Source organism: Bufo bufo, chromosome 3 (genome assembly GCF_905171765.1).
Source record: "Bufo bufo chromosome 3, aBufBuf1.1, whole genome shotgun sequence".
Taxonomy (NCBI): domain Eukaryota; kingdom Metazoa; phylum Chordata; class Amphibia; order Anura; family Bufonidae; genus Bufo; species Bufo bufo.
In genome coordinates this window covers 683,694,912-683,710,109 of record NC_053391.1, presented here as the reverse complement: position 1 = coordinate 683,710,109, position 15,198 = coordinate 683,694,912, and positions in this window count along the sequence as shown.

The window sequence follows — 15,198 nt, the reverse complement described above, 5'->3', positions numbered from 1 at the left end:
TGTCACCTTACATCACAAAAAGTGTAATAGCAAGCGATCAAAAAGTCATACGCACCCCAAAATAGTGCTAATCAAACCGTCATCTCATCCTGAAAAAAATTAGCCCCTACACAAGACAGTCGCCCAAAAAATAAATAAAACTATGGCTTTCAGATTGTGGAGACACTAAAGAAACATATTTATTTTTAAATGCTTTGTTATGTAAATCTGAAACAAACAAACAGTCATATTTAGTATTGTCGCGTCCGTGACAACCTGCTCTATAAAAATACCACATGGTCTAACCTGTCAGATGAATGTTGTAAATAACAAAAAATAAAAACAGTGCCAAAACAGCTATTTTTTGTTCCCTTGCCTCACAAAAAGTGTAATATAGAGCAACCCAAAATCATATGTACCCTAAAATAGTACCAACAAAACTGCCACCCTATCCTGTAGTTTTTAAAATGGGGTAACTTTTTTGGAGTTTCTACTCTAGGTGTGCATCAGGGGGGCTTCAAATGGGACATGTTGTCAAAAAACCAGTCCAGCAAAATCTGCCTTCCAAAAACCGTATGGCATTCCTTTCCTTCAGCTCCATGCCGTGTGCATGTACAGCAGTTTACGACCACATATGGGGTGTTTCTGTAAACTACAGAATCAGGGCCATAAATACTGAGTTTTGTTTGGCTGTTAACCCTTGCTTTGTAACTAAAAAAAAATTATTAAAATGGAAAATCTGCCAAAAATGTGAAATTTTGAAATTTTATTTCTATATTCCATTAATTCTTGTGAAACACCTAAAGGGTTAACAAAGTTTGTAAAATCTGTTTTGAATACCTTGAGGGGTATAGTTTGTAAAATGGGGAAATTTTTGGCTGGTTTCTATTATGTAAGCCTTTACAAAGTGACTTCAGACCTGAACTGGTCCTGAAAAATTTCAAGATTTGCTTCTATACTTCTAAGCCTTGTAACGTCACCAAAAAATAAAATGGCATTCACAAAATGATCCAAACATGAAGTAGACATATGGGGAATGTAAATTAATAACTATTTTTGTGGGGTATTACTATGTATTACAGAAGTAGAGAAATTAAAACTTGGAAATTTGCAAATTTTTCCACCTTTTTGGTAAATTTGGTCTTTTTTTATAAATAAAAATTATTATTTTTTTACTCCATTTTACCAGTGTCATGAAGTACAATATGTGATGAAAAAATAATCTAAGAATGGCCTGGATAAGTAAAAGCGTTTTAAAGTTATTCACACATCAGTGTCAAGAGTTGGAGGTCCCAGGAGAGACCTCCGCATCGTCAAGCAAAAACAAATGGAAATCAGGTACAGACACACAAGAGTTTATTGCACAAACAGAATCCAAGGAGGGAAACACAGGGAAATTGAGAGCTCTATGTACCATCCACACAGTGGGAGGAAAACCCCCACTGCGCCACTGTCTAGTAATACTCCAGAGGGGCGTGACTAAGCAACTCCTGGTATTCACTAGGGCCCCAGATTGTAGGGTTAGGCTTTGCCGCAGGGAGTTGCCAGGGTCCACTCTGGAGCGTGAACTAGACAGTGACAACAGGAGCAAACGGACAACAGGTACCAGAAGGTACCGACGGTACATAGGCAAACTGTCGGGATTCGAACCCATGACCAGCCACATCCCAGGCGGTAGCCCTGCTTACTAGGCTACCGTCCTCTCTGGACATTACTCCCTGAAACCTATTATGTAACCTCAGTCTTGCCAAGCCTTGCTCATCACCCTTGATTCCCCACACCTGGTACTTCCCTATATAAGTCCAGCCCCTTGCACTCTAGCTTGCTGATTATTGAGCTCCTGAGCCTTGATCAAGCTTCTCCTCATCTGCTGCTCCTGCTATTACTGAAAGTCCACTGCTGACCAGGAATTGCCTACCGACTACTCTTCTGCTTGTCCCTAAATACTGAACTGCTACCACCATTGCCATCCGGATTGTCTGACCACGCTTACTGCTGCCTGCCCTGACCCACCGCCTGCCTGCCGACTACTCTTCTGCTTGTCCCTACCTACTGAACTGCTTCCACCGTTGCCATCCGGATTGTCTGACCACGCTTACTGCCGCCTGCCCTGACCCACCGCCTGCCTGCCGACTACTCTTCTGCTTGTCCCTACCTACTACCTGCCTGCGGTCCTTGCCACTGGGCTCCACTCCTACCTCCAGCCAGCGGTCCTCTGACTCAGGTGAGCCTGTAGGATTGTTACACAAACATAACAAACAGGCAACTAAAAATACAAGTAGGAGTTCACGCAAGCGAACAGGAGTGGCAATGAGCAGAGAAGGACTAGCTCCACCAGTGGTATACTGCGTGGCCTTGCCCATAGCACTCTGCAGCAAGGCACGCTGCAGCAAGGGCTTGCTGAACAGAGACATATGAATGCACACAAGGTGACTCAAACATAACTGGCAGAACAGATAACAAAACACAGGAAAGAGGACGGGAATGAACAAGTAGGAAACCCACAGAGCACAGACAGACATGGATCCTATGGGTCAGCAGCATGGGAGAGTGAGTAAAAACAAGGAGCAGGACAAGACAACACACACCAGGAGAGCTGACACAGAACTGAGGAAACCTCAGCCTTAGGCCTCATGCACACAACGTTTTTTTTTTTGCGGTCCTCAAAACGGATTTCCGGTGTTCCGTGATCCGTGACCGTTTTTTCTTCCGTGGGTCTTCCTTGATTTTTGGAGGATCCACGGACATGAAAAAAAAGTCGTTTTGGTGTCCGCCTGGCCGTGTGGAGCCAAACGGATCCGTCCTGACTTACAATATAAGTCAATGGGGACGGATCCGTTTGACGTTGACACAATATGGTGCAATTGCAAACGGATCCGTCCGCCATTGACTTTCAATGTAAAGTGAGGAGTCCCTATTAATATACCATCAGATCGGAGTTTTCTCCAATCCGATGGTATATTTTAACTTGAAGCGTCCCCATCACCATGGGAACGCCTCTATGTTAGAATATACCATCGGATTTGAGTTAGATCGTGAAACTCAGATCCGACAGTATATTCTAACACAGAGGCGTTCCCATGGTGATGGGGACGCTTCAGGTTAGAATATACTAAAAGAACTGTGTACATGACTGCCCCCTGCTGCCTGGCAGGAGCTGCCAGGCAGCAGGGGGAAGACCCCCCCACCCCTCCCTCCCCCCTGTATTTAACTCATTGGTGGCCAGTGCGGCCGCCCCCCCCCCCCCTCCCTCCCTCCCTTGTATTTAACACATTGGTGGCCAGTGCGGCCGCCCCCCCTCCCTCCCCCCCTAATTAAAATGACCAACCCCCCATCATTGGTGGCAGCGGAGAGTTCCGATCGGAGTCCCAGTTTAATCGCTGGGACTCCGATGGGTAACATGGCAACCAGGACGCTACTGCAGTCCTGGCTGCCATGTTTACTTAGCAATTTTAGAAGCATTATACTTACCTGCGATGTCTGTGACCGGCCGGGCGCTCCTCCTACTGGTAAGTGAAAGGTCTGTGCTATAAGCAATGCGCCGCACAGACCTTTCACTTACCAGTAGGAGGAGTGCCCGGCCGGTCACAGACATCGCAGGTAAGTATAATGCTTCTAAAATTGCTAAGTAACCATGGCAGCCAGGACTACAGTAGCGTCTTGGCTGCCATGGTAACCGATCGGAGCCCCAGCAATTAAAATGGGACTCCGATCGGAACTCTCCGCTGCCACTAGGGGAGGGAGGGGGGGCCGGCCGCACTGGCCACCAATGTGTTAAATACAAGGGAGGGAGGGGGGGGCCGGCCGCACTGGCCACCAATGTGTTAAATACAAGGGAGGGGGGGCCGCACTGGCCACCAATGAGTTAAATACAGGGGGGGGAGGGGGGGGGGGTCTGCCCTCTGCTGCCTGGCAGCACCTGCCAGGCAGCAGGGGGCAGACATGTACACAGTTCTTTTAGTATATTCTAACCTGAAGCGTCCCCATCACCATGGGAACGCCTCTGTGTTAGAATATACTGTCGGATCTGAGTTTTCACGAAGTGAAAAATCAGATCTAAAAAGCTTTTATGCAGACGGATCAGCGTGTGAAAGTAGCCTACGGACAAAGATGACGGACGCGGATGGCAATCTTGTGTGCATCTGTGTTTTTTCATGGACCCATTGACTTGAATGGGTCCGTGAACCGTTGTCCGTCAAAAAAATAGAACAGGTGCACTTTCCGATTTTTTTACGGACCCATTGAAAGTCAATGGGTCCGCGAAAAAAAACGGAAAACGGAACAACGGCCGCGGATGCACACAACGGTCGTGTGCATGAGGCCTAAAATACAGGTTCCATGGGTGCAGGCCACACTCATGGAGCAGACAGAGAGGATTAACTCCTAATAGGCACACAGGGGAGGTAACCCATAAAGAACCACAAATAACACACACGAACGGAGCTGCAGCGAGAGCATAGACAGAAGGTCACAGCCAGAAGTAACGACTGGGACAGTCAGATTTGCAAAAAATGGCCTGGTCCTTAAGGTGAAAATGAGCCCGGTCCTTAAGGGGTTAAGCTGGATACATAATTGGACAAGGAGGTATAAGGGTCCAGAATATTTCATTTACTGTATGCTTTTAGAATTTGCAAGAAACTGATATAAATAATGCACAACGCACAAAGAGGTGCCTGGGACTGTAGAAGTCGCTCCATAGAACCACAAAATAGTAAGTTCCTCACTCCTGCGCCGTTTTCATTTTGTCTGATGATGGGTTGTTATACATTTCTATATATTTTATAGTATCTTCTGGCTGCAGAGTTTATTTATTTTTTAAATCACCAAAAATGCAGCAAACCCTGCGAGGTCTAATGGACCTCAGCCTGCAGAAAACCGCCTTGAGGACTGTCTAGTTCAGGGATCAGCAACCTCCGGCACTCCAGCTGTTCTGAAACTACAACTCCCAGAATCCTCCTTTCACTTCTATGGGAGTTACAAGAACAGCCGAGTAGGTGTGCATGCTGGTGTAACGGTCACGTCCACACACACACAGGGGGAAGGGTAGTGACCACTGCGCTCCACCCTCACCCCTGGCCCTGCCTACTTGCCTCACGAGTCCTGATGACAGGGGACAACTGGATGGCAGTCCCTAACTTAGGATATGTGCAGGGAAGACAGACAAGACAAAATACGGAACATGAACGGACCGGGTCGGAACCAAGAGAGCTACGCAGTACAACGGATAAAGCAAAGAATGGTCAGGAGAAGCCGGGGTCAAATACCAGGAGAGTAGCGAAGTACAAGAGGAGTCCTAAGAGAGTAGTCAGGTGGGAGCCGAGGTCACAATACCAGGATGTATGCGCAGTACAGGAGGAGCAGGCAGAGGATCGTCAGGGAACAGGATCAGGTAAATATTCAGTAGTCCAACAAATAGCCAGGAGCCTAGAAATTAACAGGCAACCTGTAGCCAGCAGGCTGCCTGTATTTATAGTGGGGAGTGAGGGTCATGTGACGTGGCCAGCGTCACATGACCGACAGACCAACCAGTCGAGCACCGAGTGATCAGCTCGGCGCTCAAGGCAGACTAGGAGCAGGGAGCCACCCAGCTAGTAAAGCCGCCCTGGGAATGAGGTCAAACACAGAATCTCATTCCAAAAGCTAAGCAACAGTTCTGCGGGCAATGAGGGACCGAGTGCACCTTCGGAACCCCGTGACAGTACCCCCCCTTTTACGAGGGGCCACCGGACCCAAGACTTCAGGCGATGGCTTTTCAGGGTGTTCTAAATGAAATTTACGAACCAGTCTAGGAGCATGAACCTCCCTGGCAGGTACCCAAGATCTCTCTTCAGGTCCATACCCCTTCCAGTGAATCAGATACTGCAAGGAGTTACGCACCTTCCTGACATCCACTATTTTAGACACGACATACTCGACAGCATCATTAACAAGAACCGGCGGAGGCGAGGCTTTCGATGGTACTACCGGTTCAAAATATTTTTTAAGTAGAGATTTATGGAACACATTATGAATGTGAAATGACTCGGGCAGCTCCAACCTAAATGATACCGGGTTAATCACCTCCGTGATCTTATATGGACCAATAAAACGAGGAGCAAATTTTCTAGAAGCTACCTTGAGAGATAGATTCTTGGAGGACAACCATACTTTATCCCCAACCTGAAAGTTCATCCCCCTTGAACGTCTCCTATCGGCCTTGAGTTTTTGAGAACTTTGAGCCTTTTCTAGGTTCGATTGAACCCGGGCCCAAACTGTGCACAGTTCGGAGGAGAGTTTATCAGCTTCAGGGTTAGAGGAGGAGACGGACGACCCAGAATGAAAACGGGGATGAAAACCATGGTTACAAAAGAAAGGGGAGACCCCAGCAGAAGAATTGACACGGTTATTCAGAGCAAATTCAGCCAACGGAAGGAATTTGACCCATAATTGCTGGTCATCAGCAACATACAACCTCAGGAATTGTTCCACAGACTGATTAAGGCGTTCAGTCTGCCCATTACTCTCAGGATGGTAGGCGGAAGAAAAAGACAACGAAATTTTACATCTTTGACAGAAGGCCCTCCAGAATTTGGACACAAACTGCACACCCCTGTCCGAAACAATATTTTCCGGGATGCCATGTAAACGAACAATCTCTCTCACAAAAATAGACGCCAGGGTTTTAGCATTCGGAAGTTTAGACAGGGGAATGAAATGAACCATCTTGCTAAACCTATCGACCACTACCCAAACCACAGTCTTACCCTCCGCCAGCGGTAGGTCAGTTATAAAGTCCATCGAGATATGGGACCAGGGTCTACTGGGAATGGGTAGGGGTCGTAGGTTACCAGCAGGGCGAGTCCTAGGTGTCTTAGACCTGGCACAAACCTCACAGGCTGACACGTAGGACTTGACATCCCTGGTCAGAGTGGGCCACCAATAAGATCTAGAAACCAGATCCTTAGTGCCCTCAATACCCGGATGTCCACAAAAGGCAGAATCGTGACACTCACCCAACAGCTGGAGACGAAATTGTACGGGAACAAACAACTTATCTGTTGGGGTGGATGCCGGTGCCAGATGTTGTTCAGCCTTAATGCGAGCCGAGATATCCTGGGTTAGAGCCGCTAAGAAGATGTTTGCTGGTAGGATGGATTCAGGCGGCGTCACAGTGGGTTGAAAAGCATGGAAGCTCCGAGATAATGCGTCTGCCTTCACATTTTTACTTCCCGGCCTGAACGTAATGGAGAAATCAAAACGGGTAAAAAACAGAGCCCATCGGGCTTGTCGGGGATTCAACCTCTTAGCGGACTCGAGAAACATTAGGTTTTTATGGTCAGTGACAACAGTTACTCGATGCCTTGCCCCCTCCAAAAAATGTCTCCACTCCTCAAATGCCCATTTAATGGCCAACAGCTCCCTATTCCCTATGTCGTAGTTTCTCTCCGTGGGAGAGAATTTCCTAGAGAAGAAGGCACACGGTCTCAGGTTAGTGAGGCTAGCAGGACCTTGTGAAAGGACTGCTCCTGCGCCGTCCCTCTGACGCATCCACCTCCACAATAAAGGGTCTCTCCTGATCAGGCTGGATCAGAATGGGAGCGCTACTAAATGCCTTTTTTAATGTTTCAAATGAATAAATGGCCTTGGTAGACCAATTCTCCAAATCCGCCCCTTTCTTAGTAAGGTCGGTCAATGGCTTAGCAATTACAGAAAAATTCATGATAAATTTACGGTAGTAATTAGCGAAACCCAAAAACCGTTGTAAAGCCTTTAGGGATGAAGGCCTTACCCATTCCTTAATTGCTAAAACCTTACCAGGATCCATCTTAAAGGCATGAGGAGTCAAAACATGCCTTAGAAACAGTATCTCCTGTACACCAAAGACACATTTCTCTTGCTTAGCGGATAGCTGGTTCTCCCTCAACACCTCTAATACTTGTTTGACATGGGACACATGAGATTCGAAATCAGGAGAGAATATCAAAATGTCGTCAAGATAGACAATAATAAATTTACCTAAGAACTCCCTAAGAATATCGTTCATTAAGTTTTGGAACACAGCTGGGGCATTGCTGAGTCCAAAAGGCATCACCTGATATTCAAAGTGTCCTATCGGAGTATTGAACGCTGTCTTCCATTCGTCTCCCTCCTTGATTCGGATTAGATTGTATGCCCCTTTCAGGTCAATCTTGGAAAACCAGGTTGCCCCCAAAACCTGGTTAAATAAATCCGGAATCAATGGGAGAGATTATCTATTTTGGACAGTGATTTTATTCAATCTCCGGTAATCAATACAAGGCCTAAGACCACCATCCTTCTTTTTAACAAAGAAAAACCCTGCTCCCATAGGAGAGACTGAAGGTCTAATATGCCCTTTAGCAAGGCTCTCCTTAATATAATCTTCCATAGCCTTGCGTTCGGGCCCTGAAAGATTATAAATTCGACCTTTAGGAAATTCGGCACCCTCAATTAGCTCTATGGCGCAATCATAAGGTCTATGGGGGGGTAGAACCTCTGGAGTAAGGGACGAGAACACATCAGAATATTCCTTAATAACAGAGGGTAATGTATTAGACCTTACTGAAACCCCAGCCTGGACCACGGACAAGCATGAGTCACACTTAGGTCCCCATTTCACCAACTCTCCTTTGGACCAATCAATTGTGGGGTTATGTAAACGGAGCCAAGGCAACCCTAGTACCACCTCAACCGGTAGGTTCTCCAGGACTAGAAGAGAACATCTCTCAGAGTGGCACACACCCACGGACAGAGAAATTTCAGAGGTACATGACCTCACCGTACCACCAATTAGGGGAGTAGCATCAATAGCCATGACATGGATAGGTGTAGGTAAAGCAAACATTGGAATACCCAATTTACAAGCAAACTCAAAGTCAATAAAGCCGGCCGCTGAACCGGAGTCAATAAAGGCCTTACCCGGCCACTTATTAACCCCCAGAGAAATTGTTATGGGTACCAAAAGCTTACCTTTAGAAAAATCAGGGTGTACCTGGTGTTTAGGTTGTCTTGCCTTAGAAGACTTGTCAGAGAGGTCCCTCTTAGGACACTTGTTGATCCAATGGCCAGGATCTCCACAGTAGAAGCACTCTCCGCGTCTGCGACGAAGATTACCCCGGGTCATGCCAACCTGCATGGGTTCCTCGGTGGAGACCTCAGTGTTGTCCCTGGAAAAGGCCTCTGGCTGGACCACCATCTGAGAACAGAACTGTCGTTCTTGTCGTCTCTCTCTAACTCGTCTGTCAATTCGGACAACTAGGGTCATCATCTCCTCTAAGGTCTCAGGAATTTGGTAATTGACCAATAGATCTTTTAAATTATCAGCTAGACCAGACCTAAACTGACTCTTCAGGGCTGGTTCATTCCATCCTGAGGGGACACACCACCGTCTGAATTGGGTGCAATACTCCTCCGCAGGGAGATGGCCCTGAACCAGTGCCCTAAGAGCTGTCTCGGCTACCAGGGCCCTGTCTGGTTCATCATAGAGGGTACCCAGGGCCTGAAAAAACCCCTCCACAGAAGTTAGACAACTGGCCCCAGGAGGTAACGAAAATGTCCAGTCCTGGGGATCACCCTGTAGTAGAGAAATGATAATCCCCACGCGTTGGCTCTCGGGACCGGAGGACACGGGGCGCAAACGGAAGTAGAGTTTGCAATTCTCCTTAAAGGAGAGAAACCTCTTCCGGTCTCCAGAAAAGGGTTCTGGGAGCTTGATCTGGGGTTCAAAATATGGACTGGAGGACAGAGGAGTGGAAGAACCTTGCCCTAAATCACAAGAACGGAGTTTCTCTCCTAGCTCCTGCACCCTCTGTGTCAAGTTAGAGACATGGTCAGTCAGGGTAGTAAGAGGATTCATGATACAGTGGTTATTTGGCCTGTTAATCTGTAACGGTCACGTCCACACACACACACACACAGGGGGAAGGGTAGTGACCACTGCGCTCCCCCCTCACCCCTGGCCCTGCCTACTTGCCTCACGAGTCCTGATGACAGGGGACAACTGGACGGCAGTCCCTAACTTAGGATATGTGCAGGGAAGACAGACAAGACAAAATACGGAACATGAACGGACCGGGTCGGAACCAAGAGAGCTACGCAGTACAACGGATAAAGCAAAGAATGGTCAGGAGAAGCCGGGGTCAAATACCAGGAGAGTAGCGAAGTACAAGAGGAGTCCTAAGAGAGTAGTCAGGTGGGAGCCGAGGTCACAATACCAGGATGTATGCGCAGTACAGGAGGAGCAGGCAGAGGATCGTCAGGGAACAGGATCAGGTAAATATTCAGTAGTCCAACAAATAGCCAGGAACCTAGAAATTAACAGGCAACCTGTAGCCAGCAGGCTGCCTGTATTTATAGTGGGGAGTGAGGGTCATGTGACGTGGCCAGCGTCACATGACCGACAGACCAACCAGTCGAGCACCGAGTGATCAGCTCGGCGCTCAAGGCAGACTAGGAGCAGGGAGCCACCCAGCTAGTAAAGCCGCCCTGGGAATGAGGTCAAACACAGAATCTCATTCCAAAAGCTAAGCAACAGTTCTGCGGGCAATGGGGGACCGAGTGCACCTTCGGAACCCTGTGACAGCTGGGAGTTGTAGATTCACAGCAGCTGGAGTGCCAAAGATCCCTGGTCTACTTAATGGTAATGGTGACATCTAGAGGTAAAACAGAAAATTACATCAGATCAGTTCTTGACAAATGTAGTTTTATTTTACGCACTTATATAGTGCTGACATTCCGCAGCTGTTGAAGCTGCTTTTTAATGAAAGCATTTAAGATACACTCTGGTGCTCCAAATCAAGGTACCCCAAGGGGTTAATATCCACGCGTGGCAGAGACATACGCTGACACAAAAGCAGGTCAAAGACAGTCTCTCTCTTTATTACAATGAGTAAGGCAGTTTATACATCTTCAGGGGGGCGGTTCCCCTTTGAGGCTCATGCCATATTTAATTGGCTAAGACAGTGGTCAGCAACCCGCGGCTCTGGAGCCGCATGCGGCTCTTTTGAACCTTTGCCGCGGCTCTGGCATGGGCATGAGCAGTGTGTGTGCGGCACGAGCCGTATGTGTGCGGCGGCGGCAGGGCAGGCACTGTGCGGCAGCGGCTGGGCAGGCACTGAGATGAGCGCTTCCATTGTGGAAGCGAAGCGCTCATCTCCATAGTGATCTGTTTGCATCGCCGTCCTCAGGACAGCGATACAAACAGAAGGCTGTGCGGATGAGCAGGGCAGGGAGGTGTTTTCCTTTCCTGTTCCTCTGATAGGCTGCCGGCACTACTAGGCCGGCAGCCTATCAGAGGCCGGCGTAGGCGGCGCAATGACTTCATTGCGCCAGCTGAGCCGTACAGCGCCGGAAGAGGCCTGCATCGCATCGCTCCAAAGAGGTAAGTATAAGTGTTAATTATTTATTTTTTTAACTGGCAGTCTGGCACATAATGGTATTATACTGGCACATTATTGGGGAATTTGGGGGGGCCCCTGGAATTACTGGCACATGATTGGCGGGGGGGGGTCTGGTATTACTACTGGCACATGATTGGGGGGGGGTCTGGTATTACTACTGGCACATGATTGGGGGGGGTCTGGTATTACTACTGGCACATGATTGGGGGGGGTCTGGTATTACTACTTGCACATGGTTGGGGGGGGGTCTGGTATTACTACTGGCACATGATTGGGAAGGTCTGGTATTACTGGCACATGATTGGAGGGGGGTCTAGTATTACTGGCACATGATTGGAGGGGGGTCTGGTATTACTGGCACATGATTGGAGGGGGGTCTGGTATTACTGGCACATGATTGGAGGGGGGTCTGGAATTACTGGCACATGATTGGAGGGGGGTTTGGTATTACTGGCACATGATTGGAGGGGGGTTTGGTATTAGTGGCACATGATTGGAAGGGGGGTCTGGTATTACTGGCACATGATCGGGGGGTCTGGTATTACTGGCACATGATTGGAGGGGGGTCTGGTATTACTGGCACATGATTGGGGGGGTCTGGTATTACTGGCACATGATTGGGGGTGGTCTGGTAAAGGTAAATTAAATATTTTAATTAGCTATTAATTTGCAAAAATATATTTTACATTGTTAAGTGAAAAAGTCCTTTTTTTTCTTCAGATTGACAGCTGACTGCACGATCCTGTATATAGCATTAAGGTAAGAAACAATATATGCAGTGTTATATTTGTTTTAAATGTCGCAATGGTTTTGCGGCTCCGTTTTTTTTTCCCTTCGGAAACGGGTCCAAGTGGCTCTTTATGTCTTAAAGGTTGCAGACCCCTGGGCTAAGAAGTAAAAGATAAGATAACACTTGGCTTCTGCGCAGTATGCCTGTCTTACAAACTTTGGTATGTGGACTTAATGTAAACTTCTGTGTGCTAGCGCCATCTTGTAATGGCGTCTCACTAACAATACTGCCTACGTTGTACCTGACACCTCAAGGAGGTGCTTTTTTTGTATACACATTAAGTATACATGGGTATCATCTAACTAAGTAATTGGCTTAAGCATTCTTCTACAGTCCATACATCATTCTTGACACATCTGTGGGAGAAGTGAGGGGCCTCTTGCAGCTTCGATTCCCCCTTGAATTACTCTTCAGTGTAGAATAAACAAACAGTAAGAAGCAAAGGGGGAGGGGAGGCAGTTTCAAGCAGATACATAGAAATCATCTCTGGTTACGTAGTCCTTGGAACAGAATATAATGATATTCACACATCTCTATCAGTCCCCCCTTAAGGGTCCATTCACACGTCCATGTGTGCTTTGCGGATCCACGGACACGGACATCGCCGGCACTTAATAGAAAATGCCCCTCACTTCTCCCATATTTTTTTCAGGATCGGAATTGTGGACCTGGAAGTGCGGATCCGCAATTCCGGATCTGGCAGCACATCGTGCTGCCCCATAGAAATGAATGGTTCCGCAATTCCGTTCCGCAAAATTCGGAACGAAATTGCGGACGTGTGAATGGACCCTAAATCTTATTCTTTCCCTAAACCTAAACATCTGTCCCAATGCTCTGGCTCCTCTTCACCAGTTTCCATGACAACCTATTCCTAATGAATAGTCTCCCATGACACTGGATTTGAGCATGGGGAAGTCAGATGATCTTTCCCTAATTTGCACTGACGTCATATAGGGGGACTTGAGGTCATCAGTGCTTCAAATTTTTCCTGGATCGAACTCTTTATGCAATTCTCCCATCATCATCATCATCTCTGGTGTGGCCTAGTCGTCAACTGCTTTCCTGAACAATTTATTATAATTTTTTTTTACACAGGGAATAACACAGCAGATAATTAGTACAAGCAAATCTAAAACAACGATGATGATATCAATTTGCAACAGAATCTGCTTCCAATTAGGCTTTCCTTGGAGCTTCACTGTACTTGTGGTCAAAAACACTTGGAATGGACCATCAAACCAGGGTTTGAGGACTTTTCTAACGTGACTTTATACTACCACCCAGACAGAAGTGGATGGGTTCCTGATACTTTATCAAGATCTGGAAGTGAAGCAAAAACTTGAGAATTTGTAAAAAGCAAAAAATTCACACACAAAGTTTACAGCCGCTGAGACCTTGGCCTCTCACTATCTAATCAGCGGGATAAAGAACGATTGCCCCTTAAGTCCATGAAAATTCCAAGTAAATACAAGTCCATACCTCACCGGCTTTTGTGAAGTGCTCTCCGTAGCCCATATCTGGTCCTGAGAAAGCTGGGTTATACGCATTATGGCCAACCATGTTAAGAGGTCTCTATCTACTCTTCTCTTCTGGTAATGCAAGGTAGAGATGTCCTTGCTGTTCGCCCGGCGGTCGTTTCGCGGCGAACTTTGCTAGTTCGCAGTTCGCCATATTCTTTTGCATTGTGCCGAACTTTGACCCATGACACATCCATCAGGTGGGACAGAACAGCCAATTGAGTGTTTCAGCACATGGACATACCCCCTATCCTATAAATAAACCTGATCTGGGCGCCATTTTATATTCTGTGTTTTGCCAGTGTAGGGAGAGGTTGCTGTGTGGAGCAGGGACAGGCTGTTAGAGACACCAAACGCTAGCTAATAGGGCCACAAAAGTCATTTTAAGGACTGGTATAGGTGTGACATACTGAGGTGTGTGATATACTTATAATATACTTTCTAACATAGAAAGTATATTATAGTGCATTTGTATTGTGCATCATTTGTGTGCGGTTCTGCTGCGATACTGCAGCTACACAGAGGGACAAACGCTATTGGAACAACTAATTGCAACTGGTGTGATATACCTGTTGTTGCCCCAAAATAAACTGATTAAGGGGTTTGATATACCTTCTTCCAGCAAATACTCATTAAGCGGTTCTATATACCTGCTTCCACAAATACTGCTCTTCTCTAGGGACTTTGGCACAGGCTCATTTTGAAAATGATAGGCAGAGGAAGAGGCCGGCCATTCTGCAGGGGTGGTAGGGGTCAGGCAGGTGCACCACGCCGGAGCCTAAGTGGGAAGTTGGAAAAGGTGCGTGCGATTACGTCAAAGGACACACCAGAGTTGGTTGAGTGGGTCACTCATCCTTCTGCTTCTGCACCCTCCTCATCCTCTGTATCAGCGCCCTCCTCACTCTCTGCTGTGTGCACCCACAAAGACACCACCACCACCACCACCATAGCCCCTCCACTCGAGTCAGAGGAATTATTTGCCCAGACCTTACCGATGCGCAGCCATTCTTGGCATCGGATGAGGAAGAGGAGGTATCAGCGGTCGCCACCCAGCGGTCTGACGACAGAACCCAGATCAGCCCAATTAGGGTGGTCCCCGCTGTTGCTGCCTACTCCGAGATCTCTAATGTCAGTGTTGGTGAAGGTGACGATGAAGACATGTCGATGGACGTCACGTGGGTGCCCACAAGAGAGGAAGAGGAGGGGAGTTCAGAGGGAGAGACGAAGCAGCAGATAGGGAGGAGAATTAGGAGAAGCAGGCAGATCTTGCAGTGCACAGGAGGCAAAAAGCAGACTGCAAATGTATCTGGAGCGAGCCATCCACCATGCACGGTCACTTCTGGCGCTCCCAGGACGCCGGCACATGGCTACGCAGTGTGGGCTTTTTTTAGCGTGTCAGCTGCTGACAATAGTGTTGTCATCTGCAGCCTGTGCTGTCAACGCATAAGTCGCGGTAAGCCCAACACTCAACTAGGGACGACCGCCTTAAGAAGGGACATAGCCTCCCATCACAGAG